Source organism: Melospiza melodia, chromosome 4 (assembly GCF_035770615.1).
Source record: "Melospiza melodia melodia isolate bMelMel2 chromosome 4, bMelMel2.pri, whole genome shotgun sequence".
Taxonomy (NCBI): domain Eukaryota; kingdom Metazoa; phylum Chordata; class Aves; order Passeriformes; family Passerellidae; genus Melospiza; species Melospiza melodia.
Genome location: NC_086197.1, coordinates 8,739,674 through 8,756,045, shown reverse-complemented (window position 1 = coordinate 8,756,045; position 16,372 = coordinate 8,739,674). Strand labels below are relative to the sequence as shown.

General features: G+C 42.7%; 1 protein-coding gene across 2 annotated transcripts in view; it reads right to left on the bottom strand.

Moving 5' to 3' along the window:
- SEMA3D (semaphorin 3D) overlaps window positions 1-5,107 on the bottom strand; it is a 135,546-nt gene extending 130,439 nt beyond the window's left edge. Inside the window, exon 1 of one of the 2 annotated variants that reach the window (XM_063153780.1) lies at window positions 5,089-5,107. The gene's annotated coding sequence lies outside the window, so the exon portion shown is untranslated. Of the gene's footprint in view, window positions 1-4,658; window positions 4,701-5,088 lie in introns of those variants that run through there. The other variant, XM_063153779.1, reaches the window with a different exon arrangement.
- Window positions 5,108-16,372: the final 11,265 nt, after the last annotated feature.

Here is a 16,372-nt window from a genome sequence, read left to right as displayed (position 1 = left end):
AGGTAGGCACATACCATTAGATCTAGCTGTTCAAAATCTTAAAATTCTAGCCAAGATTAAGCTGGACTATTTGACCACACCAGCCCTCAAGACTGCACTTAATTTTTAAAAGGCTTGATCTCACTCTAGGCTTAGGCTTTAAGCAAGTAACTCTTTCAAGAGAGCATTTTACACAGCAGCCTATCTTTAAACATGTGCTTAAGTCTCTTGAAGTCACTAAGTACAGACAGACTGAGAACAGGCCCAAGTCTTTCATTTTGTGACAGCCTCACATTTGTATAATTTTAGTTAATCCTGGGCTTTCTGTTCCCAGTGCATTTAGGCATGAGTTATTCTGACACAAGATGAGATCAGACTTGGTGCTGCAGTGTCTTCAGGAATTTTTGGAAGAGGATGTTCCAGGAAAATTGGTAACTTCTCTTCTGCCCACCCCCTTGGAGAAAAAAAAATAAGAAAGCAACAACACCCCAGCACGTCACTGGAGTATGTTTAGACGTTACAGAGGTTTCAGCCTCTCTTCTGCTGCATAACATCTGCTTCCTGCAAGTCTCCTGATTCTCTGACCATCTAAATTGGAAACAGTTTAATTATGGTTATTTATTTTGCTTTTAAACTGACCACATTATAAGACAAAGCTCACGCAACTCTTCTGTTTATAGTAGCACAGGAAGAAAAATATGCAAAGATGTACAAAAAAGGATAAGTGTTACTGAAAGCTGAGTAACAGACACAGTGTGAAATTCATGCAGTGCAGAATTACAGGTCTCCATGCACATATAAGCTCTAAAGCATGAATTGTCTTTAGTCACATATGTTCTGAGCTATTTAGGATTTGTCCTGAAAAATTAGGTTTGAAAATAAATGTCTATGGTGTCCTGTGCTGAGTGTGACCAGGGAAACTGTTAGGGAAACTCAGGTACCAACAGAGCTCTGAACATTAATCACATTTTCCAGTTACGTTGTGGGGAAGTGCAATGACTTATTTAAGGCCAGTATAATGTCCCAGCTTAAACTACCACACCCATCACACTGATAGTCAATTGAGTCAATGATTCAACCCAGATGGGAATCCAGGTTCTTCTTGGCTTACTGTTATCTCTTCTGCCCATTAGGTTATGTGACTTCCATGAGTTATTTTGCAGTTCCCGTCAAAAGAAAATAAATCCACATGATGCTAAACGCTGCCTCCCAGCTGCAATGCAAAGTGGAATTTTGGACCACAGCGCTGTTTCCTGACTCATCCTGGATCCCCTCCATGTGACGTTGGATCCATCTAAGCTGGGGAGAGCAGAATAGAAGGGCTGTGCTTTTTTTTTTTTTCTTTTTGATTTTTTCTTTTTTTCTATCACCCACTGTCAGATAACATGTGCATGTTCTCGCAGTGTGTCTCCAGAACATGGAAAAAGACCAACAATACCAGAGAGGGGCCTTTCTGAATACATAAGGATATAAAGAATAAGATAAAAGGACTAAAGATTTATACATAGGGATTTATACATTTTATTTAAATAATGACTCACTGCCATTGCTAAGTTTATAAAATACATAAAACCCAGACAGAAATGTTGGGGCAGGGGGAAGCTGTTGAGAAGTGTGACAGAGGTGCAGGACTATAAAAAAGTTAAAAATAGCACACCCACAGAGCAAAATTTCCTTCACACCTAAGTACAGCCACTACACTTCACATCTCATGCACATGGCTGTACTGTGAGCCTCTCTGTTGCTTGTTTGCAGCTGGAGGGAATCCAGAAAGCAAGGAAAACAAACACAGGGCACGTTCCCTGCATCCATCTCATTCAGTGGCATTCAGCACACACCTTTGGCTCTTCGCAGGGGTTAAAAAGACAAAGGGCCAAGCACAGCTCCGGCAGTCCCGCAGGCTGCCCTGCCAAGAGAGCGCGGTGGGAAAGCCTGCTTAACCAGCCCCAAAGGATTCCCTCGTGGAGGAAACCTCAAAGAGCACAGAGGTGGCTCACTGGCCAATCCCAGCTCCAGGGGTTTCAGCCAAAGAAATCCTGGCATGTGCTGGGAATTCAGCTGATTCCCAGCTGATGAATCAGGCTCTCTGCATCCACAGGTGACCGGCGTGTCAGCGGCACACAGCGATGCGACATCTGAGATTACAGCTGCTGGATTTTTAACAGCAAAAAAGAATGAGAGGGAAAGCAGAGCAGGGATTAAAAAAGAATTCAGAAAGACATCATTATTTTGGCCACCCTGAGCTAACAGCAGGCTTGCAGGGTGACTCCAATGTTTATGGCTTTCTGCCAGTCAAACTGTAAAGATCCTGACTGTGTGGGACATTCACTCCTCTGCTTGTTTTGTGACACGGAAAAAAGGCTGAGCATATACATCCCTTCTGCTAGGATCAAAATAAGGACAGGTGCTGCTGGGAGCATTTCATCCTTTGCCTTTACTTTTCAATATCTTGCTGTTTACATGGTTAGCTGCTTAATTATCACAGCTTAATCTCTGAGTAATAAAGATGCAGCATCCTCAAACAATTTAAAGGACTCTTTCCCAATGAACAGCATCTATTTCCATTTAACACTCAAGCTTAATTAAAACTTTGTCCCCCCCAGGGCCTTGTTTCATTTAATTCAATTGCAAAATCCCAGCAGAATGAGCAGAATGTCCAGGCAGCAGCACAATCTGCATAATGAACACAGCGGTACCTGCAGTAAAAACATCACCTCTCAGAAAACAAGAAAAAAACCCAAAACATTGGAAAGCAGAGTAAAATCAGAGCAATTACAGTGTTTTGGAAGGTTGGTTGATGGCACAACCTGCAGCTGGGAAAGAAGCAGGCAGAGGCCAGTACTTGGGAGTGGGGTCAAAAAGATGAATCAGTATTCTGGGGATCTGACTGTAGCCACTCACCAAGACAAAGATGAGGGCAGGAATATAACTTGAAATTATATCTTTCTCATATCAGTCACCTTTCTCAGTACTACTGAGTGGCACTTCTCGCTTCTTGGCATTATTGTCCTGAAAGCACCTACCAGCCTTTGTAATAGAAGCCATTCTTGTATTTTCAGACGCACCAGAGACTGGTGAAGCTGCTATTTCCATTTCTGGTTAAAGCACTCAACGGGCAGAGCCCACACACTGACTGTAGGAGACTTGGAATCACAGCACTGGTCTAGAGCACAACTCTCAGTGCTTCAGCACTGCACCTAATGGGAGCCTGTTCTGCTGCCCACACCCTGAGAATCCCTGCTGGATCAATCCAGTCCTAAGGAGAGGGAAAGCAAATTCAGTTCCTGGATCTCAGGCTAGTCTGGATGTCTAAGCCAAAATAAAGTTCAACTAAAAGTGAAGCCAAGCTGCTCAGCCTGATCAAGGCGAAAATGCTTCAATTTATGAGACATCTCAGAGCAGGACTTGTCTTGGAAATTTTAAGAAAAAGAGGTGTGGCACCTGCAGAATTTGGGTATCTCTGTTTGGCAGCAGGTTTACAATTATGGACTAAAATACCCCAGTTTCTCTTTAAAAGACTATTTAGACACCCAACTTTGACAGAAGACTTTGGCCCTTACACTTTGCAGGAGATGATGTGCTTTTCTGGATCAAGCCCATAATAACCTAAATAAACTAATTAAAAGGCACAGATGAAAAGTCACATCAATTAAACTAATGAGGACTTGAAAAACGGTAGAGAGGCGGCGTGTCATTAGCATTAAACACCTCCAAATGGTAAACAGCAAAATCAAGTCTATTTACTTGTCCCCCAGATTTGCAAGTAAAAGAGAGAAAGTGACATGCTACAATTCTTCAAGTGCTTGCCTGCATCTTCCTGGGTCTGTCAGAGACACAGACACAGTGTGAACTGCTGCTCTCTCAGTTTCTGGTCCCATTTATCTCTATTATTCTTGGACAAATTGCCCCAGTTCAAATCAAAGTGAAGCTCTCTTTGAGGAAACATAGGTGGCTGCTCTGCGCTCCACCAGCACAGTCACCGATTACCTAACGCGCTCAGGAATGTTTCCCTTCTACAAGCAACAGCTTTCATTTTGCAATATTTGCTGCAAAACAAGGAGCTTCCCCACGCTGGGAGTTCCCTCGCTCCCAAAGTGAAGCGGAGGTGGTCCCTGTGAGCAGGGAAATGTTCTCCTTTGGGCTGTACCGGCCAGCCAGGTGCTCTGCGCTCCGGGGATGGGCGCGCTCAGCAGCCGCGCTCACGGCGATGCTGGAGGACAGTGTAGAAAGGAAAGAATTCTGCCACCGCTCCAGCAAGCAACAGTTCTGCTGAGGAGCATGGGCTGAGCATGCCCTGCTGCCTTCCCAGAGCCCGGAGCCACCGCTGCGGAGCAGGAGCAGGGGTGCCGGGCTGAGCGCACCAACTCCTCTCCCATCTCGCAGCCTCACCCGCTTCCCAAAACTAACTCCTTCTCTCCCTTCACCCCCAAGCCCACCCCGGCAGAGCCTAGCCCTTTCCTAAGCCGGCCCCATCTCCCGCTGACAGCGGGGCAGGTGGCCCGGGGGCCGCCAGGTGCCGGCACCGCTCCGCTCCTGCCGGGGCAGCCCCGGGACAGAGCCGAGCGGAGCGTCCGGGACAGACAGGGGGAGCGCAGGCACCTTCCCACACCGCCCTCCTCCCGTTCCCCCCGGCGCGGAAAGTGCCCCAGCGGCCGCGGAGCCGCGGGGCCGGCCGGTACCTGCCGGGGCCGGAGAGCGGCGGGGCCGGGGCCGGGGCCGGGTGTCGGAGGCGTTGCGAGCGCGGCGGCTCCTCCCCGGCGGCGGCGGCGGCGGCAGCGGAGGGTCTCGCTCCTTCTGCGCCGAGTGTCAGACTTTCCCTCGGCCGCCCTCCCTCCATCCCGCCACCCCTTTCCACTCCCTCGCACGCACATGCACACCCCTCCAGCAAATGGGCTGCCGCCTGGGAGTGCGCCTGTGTGTCCGGGTGTCTGTCAGCCGCCGCAGGCACACCCCCCGATCGCCGCCGGTCCCGCTCCCGGCCCGCCGGACGGGGCTCCCGAGCAGCGCCGAGGTGAGCGCCCCGACACCGATCCTGGCAGCCTTGTGCCCACCCGGGGACCCCGAGCCCCTGTGCCTTCCCTGGGCCACAGCCCGCTCCGGATCACACACCTGCACAGGAGCATCCCGAGCTGTCTCTGGGATCGCCGTGCGCGGCTGCTGCTCCTCACCCACGTGAATAGAGCAGCCCCAGGTCCGCTCACGGTGTTCCCATGACACATTCCCTCCAGGACGGGACTGGCTTTGAGTAAACAAAGCCAGCTCGCCACACTCACGATAAGTGGCCCGGAGCTCAGGGCTGGTGCGCGTTTAAGAGTTTGCCCGTGTGCAGAACTGTGGCTGCCAGGGGCACATCTGCATTCGCATTTATTTGCTTTGCCCCCGGAATGTGCTACACTGGTGGTTCTCCAGCTTTTGCAGGCTGCAGACCACTTCCTAAGAGAGGATTTCTCTGCTGGACCAGCCCACTCCCACACCAAACCATTCTCTCCAGCGCATTTCCTCCTGTGGCTGCCCGAGGAAGAGCCGTGCTGCCCGCAGGCCGAGCGCCGCTGCACACATGGCACAGGCAGTGTCAGACCCTTCCAGACAACACACACTGGGCTCCTTTCAAGAGCTGCGTTTCCCTCAGTGAAGGGCTCAGATTGAAAGGCTTCAGCTGGCAGCTCAGCTGTGGAACAGACCCCGACTGTTGCTCCCGTGAAATAACCGAGGGAGCCCAGAGAAACATATTGGAGTTTCCATCATGTAACTCACCTCAGCAGAACTTCATCCTCCGCCACCTTTCACACACGAGTCAGATGGGTGGTCTGGGTGTACAGGGACACGAGCTAAATAAGAGGAGGTTTATAGGTTCACCAAAAGTCAACTTCACACCTTTTTTACCTACGTTTTTTAAACAGTTTGTTACTACAGTACCAAACTGACATTGTTTTTTTATAAATTCTACACATGCAAATACAGACTGTACTTATCTACATGAGTTTTATATTCCAAAAAGACAAAGGGAGGAATTTGGAGATAGGTTTACTGTTGGCTTCTGCTGTTTAAGGCCTTCAGAAAAAGTGAAAGGAGATTTTATACTGAATTTCCACATTTGCATAATTATCACTGGTAAAAGTTTCCATTGCTTGAATCTCCACATGGCACTGCTTAGTACAAACATAATTGGGATGAGTATGATGCAGATTTGAGCCCAGTTTGTGTTATGAATTTCTGCAGAATAATTTTTGCGCTTTACCTTGTTCCCATTCACTGAAGATCACAGGCACTCTGCTGATAACCCCCTTCTGCAAGTGTAGAAGCTCAACAAATGGAAAATGAGGAGCAGGTTGGTGGAAGAAAAATCTTTGTGGGTTTTTTGGTGTTTTTCAAACATTAGAACTACAAAATAGGGGTTGGAGGTCCTCTGAGAACATGAATCCTGATAAAAAGAAAATATGCTGCAAAATTTTGTTTTTTTCGTGTTCTGGAGGTGTTTCAGACTCCTGTGAAAAAGAAATCAATCAGCATGAATGTTTCCTTTTCTCATTTGTGGAACAAGTCTACAGACTCTGTGAATGTAGGGGAGAAAAAGAAATGTTTTGGAAATGGTTTTATTTTAGCAGTTGGGGGGGGGTGTAATAAATAGGAGAATATTTGTCTTTCAAGAGTTATAAAACCGAATTTGTTAAATAGAAGCTCTTCCTGAAGTGGAAGAAAGCAGGAAAAAATCCGCCCTCTTGTGGCCGCTGGCTAAAGGAAAGCCGATAAAATAACTTTTCTCTGCATACGGCAGGGAAGGAGCGCTTTTGTGATCTCTGAGACAAGGTTACACGAGGTCATGCCATGGACACAGGCTGAGCAGGCATTCCCCATCTGCACAACATCATTATAAATGATCCCTCCATGCATTCCTTGGCATTGTATTTTAAACCACTGCTCAGAAATTCCCAGAGCAGATAAGCACAGCTTTACTGGGAGACTCAGAGGGAATTTTACCTTTCTCAGCATCTGTGTTATTGCCACCTCTCTGAGTGATCTTTTTGGTCAGGACTGCATTTGCTCTTAACAGGGTGTTAGAAATGCCTCCTGAAATAGGAATTTCTGCCAAATTTACAGAAATGGTCTAAAGTTTCCATAGGAAGAGAAAGGTTCCTTCCCGTGCTTTGAAGATGTGATGATTATAATGATGGTGAGGATGATGCCATTATTTTTTGTGCAGAAAGGACACTGACTATGGGATGGAAGAAGCATTATACAGCTCATTTTAAACACGAATTTCAAAAGTGAGGGGGTTTTCTCTCTCTCTTTTTTTTTTTTTTTTTTTCTTTAGTAGCTAATTTGGGGCTTCCCTAAGGCCAAATTCCACACCCAGTGCCCGGAGCAACTGTTCAAATTACCTGGTGCATGAAAGACCAGAAGCTGAACATCAGATACCTGCATTTTTGTTTTCTCATCAGGCAATAATACAAGCATGAATTAAATAAATGGCCAAGCAGATATTTCATAAATAACTAAAATGAGGAAGAGAGATCAGCTATTTTTGTTACTTCCCATTTGCTTAATTTTGTGCTTGATCATTAATCTTAACAATGTCCAGACATTGCAATGCCAAACTGGCATATTTCAGGCAAAACCATTTTCATGTGAAATTAATTGTCATGGTAAAGTAGACAGTCCTTTAGTAAAGACTGTGTGAGAAACACGAGACAGCAGCCTGCTGCCACACTCTAAGTGTTTATCCTTATGCTGGGTACTATTATTCCTTCTGTAAGCAGTGACAGAAATGCCTGCAGCATGATGCAATGGTGTTGCCTAAATCTCTGAAGGAGAGGGGTTGTTTTCCAAAATGTTGGGCTAAATTGTGCCTAGTGAATCACTTCAAGTGGAACTACTCTGCATTTGGTGACTCTGAGGTCCTTCATGAGAAGGTCCCATCATTCATGTCCAACTATGAAAATTTTCCAAGGAACCTCCCACTCTTTGCAAGCCCAAGGAATAAAATGTCAATTTACACTGCTTGTTCCCAGCCATCCATCCCTGCATTTGCTTCCAGCAAAACAAGAAAATGTTAAATGTGGCAGATAAAGCCACGAAAGACCAGAACTGATTTACCTTCATCTGCTGGAAAGCCAGATGAGCAGGGAAGGATCCAGAGGTGGGGCAGCCTTTGCAAGGATGAAGAGGGAGCAATCAGCTGGGCACAGAAATACAGAAATCACCTCATCCAGTCAGCCTCAAGTGCCTGTTTGTGACTCAGCCACCAAATCTGCTTCCCTGGGGAGGCTTGGGTCCCTAGATTCCTATGGTTACTGTGCAAGCACATTGGCAGACTGAGTTGCATACTTGCAATAAAGTCAAATTCAAATCAAATGCTGTCCAAGAATCTGGATCAATATTCTCTGAAGACGATAAGTCATATTTCCACTTCCAATAATGGCACCTACATTGATTAATGGACTGTATAGAGAAGACTGTATATATATATACACATATATACACACACACAAACCAGAGAGTTACTAGAAGGCAGGTGTTTTAAAGAGGATAAGTAAGAAGAAGAATAGTAAGGTATTGAATTTCCACCTTGCAGTCCATCAGGGATAAAGGCTCTTTTTCTGCACTGTTTCTCCACAGGAATAGCCAGAGTTTGTCCATTGCCCTTTGCTGATGCAGCTAGGCTGACACTTGAGGGTCTCCAAAGAAAGACAAAGGGCTTCACTCTCTTCCTGTTCCACCACTTTGGGAAGAGGAGAATCTGCTTTACTGCAGTGTTGGTAATCATAATGTAACACCTGCACAGTAATGCTGATTTTGTGTCTCTGGGAAAAAAAAAAAAAAAAAAAACAACCTGGAAAACACCCTACCCTATCCCTAATCATCCATAATGAAGCATTAGTTATTTTTGGACTCTAATTTTAATATAAGAAACAGCTTCTAAAATTGCCCCAGAGAAGAGAATGGAATTCCCACTGTTGCAGCTTTTTGATAAATTTGTACCTTTAACAATAACCTGCCTCATTATACAAGTGGATGCTCACAGGGCTTCCTCTTTTCAGTCAGGAATGGATATCTGTCTTGAGAGATACAGGGATGTCAAGTAAGGGAATAGTAGCCCATTTTATAATGAAAGGCCTATGGCACAAGAAAAGTATGTGACTTTAATCAACTTCATTAAAGAGGTGGTATCAATAATCCCAGGGTCCTGGCCATGTCCTTCCTGACTGCTGCAAAAATTAACCCTGTCCTGCCAGGACCTTGACAAGCATGAGGTGCATGTGGGATCTGTCCCAAATATGGTGAGAAGAATAAAAATTTTGTGTACAGATCACAAATAGTATGTCAAGAATAAAGTTTGCTGCATTTCCACTTATGTCTAGGATAAGAAAGAAAATCAGCTTCTGAGAGCCCACAGTTCTATGAAAAAAAAAATTAACTGAAGCTCATTTTTCTGCTTTGTATAAATTAAACTTCTGTATTTCTACTTCCAATGAAATCAGCTGTTGAATTAATTGGTTTAAGGCATTATCCTGGTCTCCCTAAATGGCAATGACTGCTGTACTGATTTATGGGCTTCAGCACCAAGCAGGGGAGGGTAAGAATAAAATCAGCTCTGAGCCGTGTCCAGAGAACTCCACTTCCCCTCAGTGGTGGCTGTAGAAATAGGAATTATAAAACCCTCATTTTAATAAAACATGAGTGCTATGACATGAAATAGTACCATGCATTTTCTTATCTCAGAACACAGGATATCTAGTTCTGTTTATCCTTAGCATGAACAAATCTTTGTGAATGCCTGAAAGTCGCATTTTTCCAGTGAAAATATGTACTTGTGGTTAACAGAAGACAAACATCCAAGCAATGGTTCTATAGATAGAAATGTTCTTTCCTCTGAATGGCTCTAAAAGATAGCTTTGTCCAAAACACACCCTATTTATTACTTATTCTTGAATATTTTTGTTTCCTACGCAACTTAGGGCAAACCTTACCTCTGAGTGATCACTTTTCAAGCAAAATAGTGTTAAATGGAACCACATGCCTTAGTGATTTGCAGCATACATTATGTGGGCTCATGTTCACTGTCCTCAATAAATAACTATTTTGATTGTATTATAAGATCACATCCCTTAAACTCTTAAACATTGAATTTGTTATAGCCTCCTCAGTGAGAACAGATTGCTGTCAGTAGCTGAAGACAGTATGCTACTGGCCAAGTCAATATGAAATTTGTCTGGAAGATGGGAATTTTCAGCACTTTCAGAAGGGTGAAAACAGTAAGTTGGTATAGCAGGTTTGTTTCTATGCTTCCTCTGTTCTATGTTGGTATTTTGTTTAAATCCTTTTGTTCAATATCTTCAACAAGTTTGAAGGAAAGGAGCTCTTAACTTGAAGATCACCACTTCTAATGTAGGCAGGCATATATTTATAGAAGTTGTGGATTTTGAGAGATCTAGAAGAGAACTTCAAAGTTTTAGTTTGTGTTTCTCTGTGTAAGAAACCTAGCCTAGCCAAAGGAGCTTAGTGAGACATCTGAATCCCAGTGAATGGAAGCCAAATCCCAAAAGCTTAGCAAAATCCCTGCATCATCGTATTTTGAGTATCTCAACCATCCACAGCAAGTTACATTTTGAATTGGAAAAGTATTTTGTGGGGAGCTGTTGGGAAAAACACCACTACTATTTTATTTTTTTTTTTTGCTTTTATTTTTAATTTATTTACAATTCAATAGAACTTTTTACATGAGCAGCTCTCATTCTTCCCACATGTCCAGATGTAGATTTATAGCACATGAGCCCATCACCCCATCAGCTGTGCTTCTGGTCCATTTGATGAGCTGGTTATTCTTCTTGCACACTACTCCCATTTGTGTTACAACCTCATCCAGGTCTGATTGTCCTGCAGCATCTACAGCCTGCAGGGTGGCACTTTCCTGCCACAGGAGACATCAGTCATCACCAACAAGGTTTGCACTAAATGCAGTGATAAGTGTTGCACTGATTGGGTGTCTTCATATGTAGCTCAGCTGATTGCTATAAGGACCCCAGACTTCCTCACCAAAAACAAATGCACTGAAATTTTCAGATAAGCTTATTAAATAAAAATGAGATTTTGAATTGTAGCTGTTCCTTATGTAGTCAACAGAAGTTGGTGCCAATCTCCCTCTGTGATGAGCTACCCAATCATTTAAAAAAATAATTAAAAATACTTCAGGCAAGGAGCACAACCTGTTCCTCAGTGTTTTCCATATCTCTCCCTTGACTGCAGAGGGAGCCTCCATGTCTGCTTCTAAATGTCTGATGTTAAATGAGTGAAACCCACCCTGAAGTAGTGCAGCTGAAGCCAACATAATTACATACAAAGTGTTTTCAGGATCAAGTCCAGAGGTTATTGAGGACTCTGTTATGAAAGGTGCTATTCATCTGAGCATTACAACCTGGAAACAGACCTGCCACATGTTGGTGCTCCTCGTTGAACGAAATTGCCGTCAGAGTCTGATGGAAAGTTATTTTATTCAAACTGAACTTACAGATTGTTAATTGATTTTGTATATTTCTACTTTCAGGATGAACTATTGAGTCATCTTTATACCAGATTTTATTCAGTTTACATCAGCAGCATTTCTAGATGTGGCTGTGCCTGGCTGCCATTCAGTCTTCAGGGCTAGGGTTTGAAAAAATAAAATAACAACAACAACCAAAAAATATCTTAAAAGTTTAGCATCATTGAAACCATGTGCATCTATATAAAATGCTGATATATTCTGTGGCTCTATCAGCTGAGAAGACTGTAACTTGACCCAAAATGGGAAGGATCCCAGTGCATTCAAGAGCCAGCATTTGATACTTTGGTTTGGAGAGATAACTTCTGTCTTAGCAAACTACAGACATGAGCTGCAATGTGGAATTGGTTTGGTTTGCTCGATTTTAGCACTATCTCTTTCAAATTTTCTTCTTTTAGTAAATGAAGACTTGGGACATTGATTGCAATGGAAGCAGAACCTGAGGCCATAGAAAAGAAGCTGCACTGCAATTGTTGCACTCCCAAAACGCTTTTGGAAACATTCATTTACAGCAAGGGTATTTACATGAGAAAGATGCTGCATGTACCAAGTCAGTACAAAGCTCCAGGTGCTTTCAGGTTACTGACAAACTTAAATAAACCAGAGCTTTATATTAAAAAGGAAGACTGCAATTTCTACAAATTGGGTACTTTTCAACAGTTTTGTTCAGCACAGAAATATATTATCAGCTTATTTTTTTCCTAGCTAAATAATTATATTGGAAGTAGAAAAAAAAAAAGGAAATTCATTTATTTATTAATTATTTCAGTCTCAGATACTTGGCAGCTACACAATAATGTCAGTTAGATGAGAAGACTTCATTTATGTATAGAAGTACTTTAAGGCCAAACCAGTGATTTGATCACTTATCTCTGACTTGACTCAGGAATTTCAGTGAATGATCCCCAAGTTCAACCTTCAACCTCAGGTTGAGCTAGAACAGATACATAAGAAAAAGTGCCAGTCCTGAGCTGAGTAACTGGGAGGAAGAGAAATAGCCAAGTAACTAGAAAGAAAATAAATCTCAGGAGAAACCATTCCCATAGGTAAAAACCATGATCATTATCAAGATAACTGATTTTTAGGTAGTGTTAGAGCAAATCCCTTTGTAGCAGTATGTTTCATCATCCTGATTTTTAGAAGGCAAAGGTTCAACAGCAAATTATTTTGGTACTTGAAGTACATAAGACCCAATAGACTATTTACCAGACATAAATGTATTGTTGGCAAAACTGAAAAGCAGAACAGATCCAGATGTATGTTAGGGATTTCTGGGTTATGTCTAAACGGGCTAAAAATACCTGATAACTTTAGAGTTTACCTGGGACTAATTACATGGGAGTACTTACATCTATTCTACATTTGGATGTCATAAGGGATCAAAGAATCACACTGTTGTGTTTGTTAAGCTCTTGGTTGAGAAATTAAAAAAAACCCCATGATTAAAAATTTATTTCAATAGAAAATAATAAAACACCAATAAAATAGAATGAGGGAGACAAATGAAGTGACTGGTCACAATAGAAGCATCTGCAAGGCCATAAAAAGCTCAAATATACAACTGAGCTGTAACTTATGTGACCAAGGGACAGAGGCTGATCCAGCTTCCTACATTCTTCCAAGATGTATCTTGTAACACTGAGTATTGCTGCCAGAATCCCTCTGTATTACAGCAGCCTCTTCTAGAGAACACCAAAAATAAGATAAAGGAGGAATATTTTCATTAAATAAGGCATTTAAAAAAATACTGGTAAAAGTACACTTTTGTTTCCTCGCCTCCTATTTTTCAGCTTGTGACCCCTTCTGTTCCTCTCTTTGGGATATGCCTTGGTCATGCAGAAAGATCAGCCATGCAAGTACAAGCCAAAAGTAAGACATTAATTATGATCCAGTCACCTGAGGCTCCCAATTAGTCCAAGAAGGGAAGCAGGCACCTCCAAAGGATACGTGATCCTGCTCTGGGAAGGTCAGATGGCTTCTCCTCTGGGGAAGCCCCCAAAGGCAGAGCATGGTGTGCCAGCACATTGTCTGAACTTTAATCTGCAGATGTGTCAAGCCAGGTGAGGTGACTCCCACCCATAACTGACCCACAGGGGATGTCTGTCTGTGTAGTGCCATTCCTCTTATCACCTTTGATGGTCAGTTGATAGTTTCTGATTAAAATCTGGTGTAGCCTAGGAAAAAAATGGGTTTTTCTGTGCTTTTGAATAGTATCTGATAAATAGATCTAGCTCTTTCTGAAGTCTTTAGTTATGGTACCATATTAATGTTTTACCAATATTCATTTTTTGTATAGATAACTGAAAAGAGAGGAAATTTTCACCTGCATATTTTACTGGCATGAGAAAGTTAAAAAGCAGTGTCTGCCTTTGTTGATGAATATTGTGTTCAATTCTTTCATTAACATAAATCAGGAATTTTTTTTATTTAAATGGTACGCTAATATATAACTTTGGAGATCACTAAGGAATTACATTCATGCTGTTTCATTATTAGGTGGTAACTCAAGCATAAGTTGAGGGGGGTTAATGCAATTCTATCATTTAAATTGTGAAGGCTGTCAGTCTAACTTATCAAAATCTTTCTTCTGGTCTTAGTCAGAATGAAATCCAGTCTTCTGACATTGATGGCAAAAGATTCATCCCAAATTCAAAAGCCAGAATACTGAGCATGACTCTGAATGCTACCAACATCAAAGAGCAATAAGGATACCCACTCACCAAAAACCTTTCATAAACCATAGGCTCACACCTTTATTATCAATGAACAAAACCCAGAGCAGTTTTGTGTCTAAAACTAAATTTAGGAAGTTTCACCTCAAAAAGAGGGATGAATCTGCCTCAGGAATATTTACAAGCCTTTACTTCTGGAGCAGAACTAAATGCCCAGGTTGGTCCCGATGTTATTTGCTTTTATTTTCTATGGAATGAATTTTAATACCATTTTCTTGGCCTGCAAAGCCTGTTTGGAACTTCAGTCTTTGATATTTTTATTCATCCCTTACACATAACATCATTCATCTGCCTGGTTTTATAAGATGTTGGCTGTCTGAAAGCACAAAAGCTGTTTCTTTTGGCAACATTGTTCAGGATCTCAGTTTCAAAAGAGGACCATAGCTAAGGAATATGTACTTTGTGTACATGTAATGCAGTATTTTACTTTTCTAAAAACCCAGCAAATTTATATTGCAGGTGCAAGTTGTCAAAACTTGTGGTTCTTTCCATCCAGCCCAGAGACATAACTGTATCCATATTTTGATGATATACCAGTTGCATGCTCTAATTGTAAATTACATGCATGCTGTTCATTTGATGGCCTTTCCTTTGTGTTTATTGACCCTAGAATTAAACTATAAAGGCAAACAGACTTGGCAAGGATCTGGGTGGTTTTTGGAGTGATTTGGAGCAACTCAGTCCCGGTTTTTGTGGTGCTTGTCAGGAATGGGTTCTGTGCTCATGGCTTTATGGCAGATCTTTGGATGCTTATGCAAGCACACATTCTTCATATTCCAAAACTGTTGGCTTGGAATTCACTGAAAAATATCTAAGCCTAGTTTTGTGATACCACACCAGTGACGAGGCAAAATGCAAACCATGAATCAAAATGGTATTTTTGTAATGGACAATGCCCATTAGTTCTGCTCCTTTCATGTGTGGCCATCAGAATCAAGTCCTGTGCATCAAGAGAAGCAGCTCATGCACGTCAGACTTATTTCTGGGATAGAACAATGAGAGGTTTTGCAAACCCTACACACAAAAAAAAAAGTAGCAGTAGAAGTTATTATAATGATATTTCAATGCAAAACCAAACATGCACAAAAATAACAAAGGAAGATCACTCTGGAAACAGAATTTTATGTTTTACTTTCATCTGGAGACAATAAGGAGATCCAGATTTTCATCCTAATCCACAGGAAAAACCACCAGAAAACCAGAACAATTACAGAGATGCAATCTTCAGCAATCTGTAGTTTTTCAGTCTAGGACATGAGTTTTTATTTTAATTCAATTTCTGAAAGATCTGTGCTGCAGCAGGGGCTGCAGTGGGAAAAGTGACAAATAGCAGTGAAGGTGAGGAAGGAGGACGTGTGGGAGAACAAACTGAGTGGACAGGAGGTAAGCTGGGGATGCACAAACACCTCAGCCACATTCAGGAGTAGCTGAAGGGCCCAGCTGTGGCAAGGAGCAGCTGGACAGAGATGAAGGTGGGAATTTCTGCCTGCAGTCACCACCATGAGCACCTCTCAAGGCTGCTGCAGAAATCTGTCTGTGTCAGCACCTCTACATGGCACTCACTCACCAAAAAGCCTCAAGATTTTATATTTTTTTAAGCCCCAGAGTGTCACTGTCATTCCTGTGCAGCCCAAAGGGGGACGTGGGCAGGTTAGAAATCTGCAAAGCAATTAAGGCAAGATAGAAACCACCAGGGAGAATCCCCAGGGCCAGCCAAATTCCACTACTCCCCTGCAAAACAAGGGAGGTTTGACTTGTGAATCTCAGATCCCATGAGTCACAGGATGGGTTCTTCAGCTGCTAATCTCAGCTTTGGGGAATGACTCCCAAAGTTTTGAGTATTCACATCTTCAGGTTAGGAGGAACAGCAGATTCTTTTCTCAGGATCAGCCACTTAATTAAATATAGAATATCTACTCAGTTACAGACATCCAGACCCACTGACCTCAAATTTTTAGTCCCACAGAATTCCTTTAAAGTGCAGCATCCTGTCCATGAACACTCAAGAAGAAAAATGTGATAGAATTTACTACTGTCATATTACATATGTTCTCCAAAGAACAGATAATCTTCTGGCAGACATAAACTCACCAATTTGTGAAGGAAACTGTGATACAAAAAA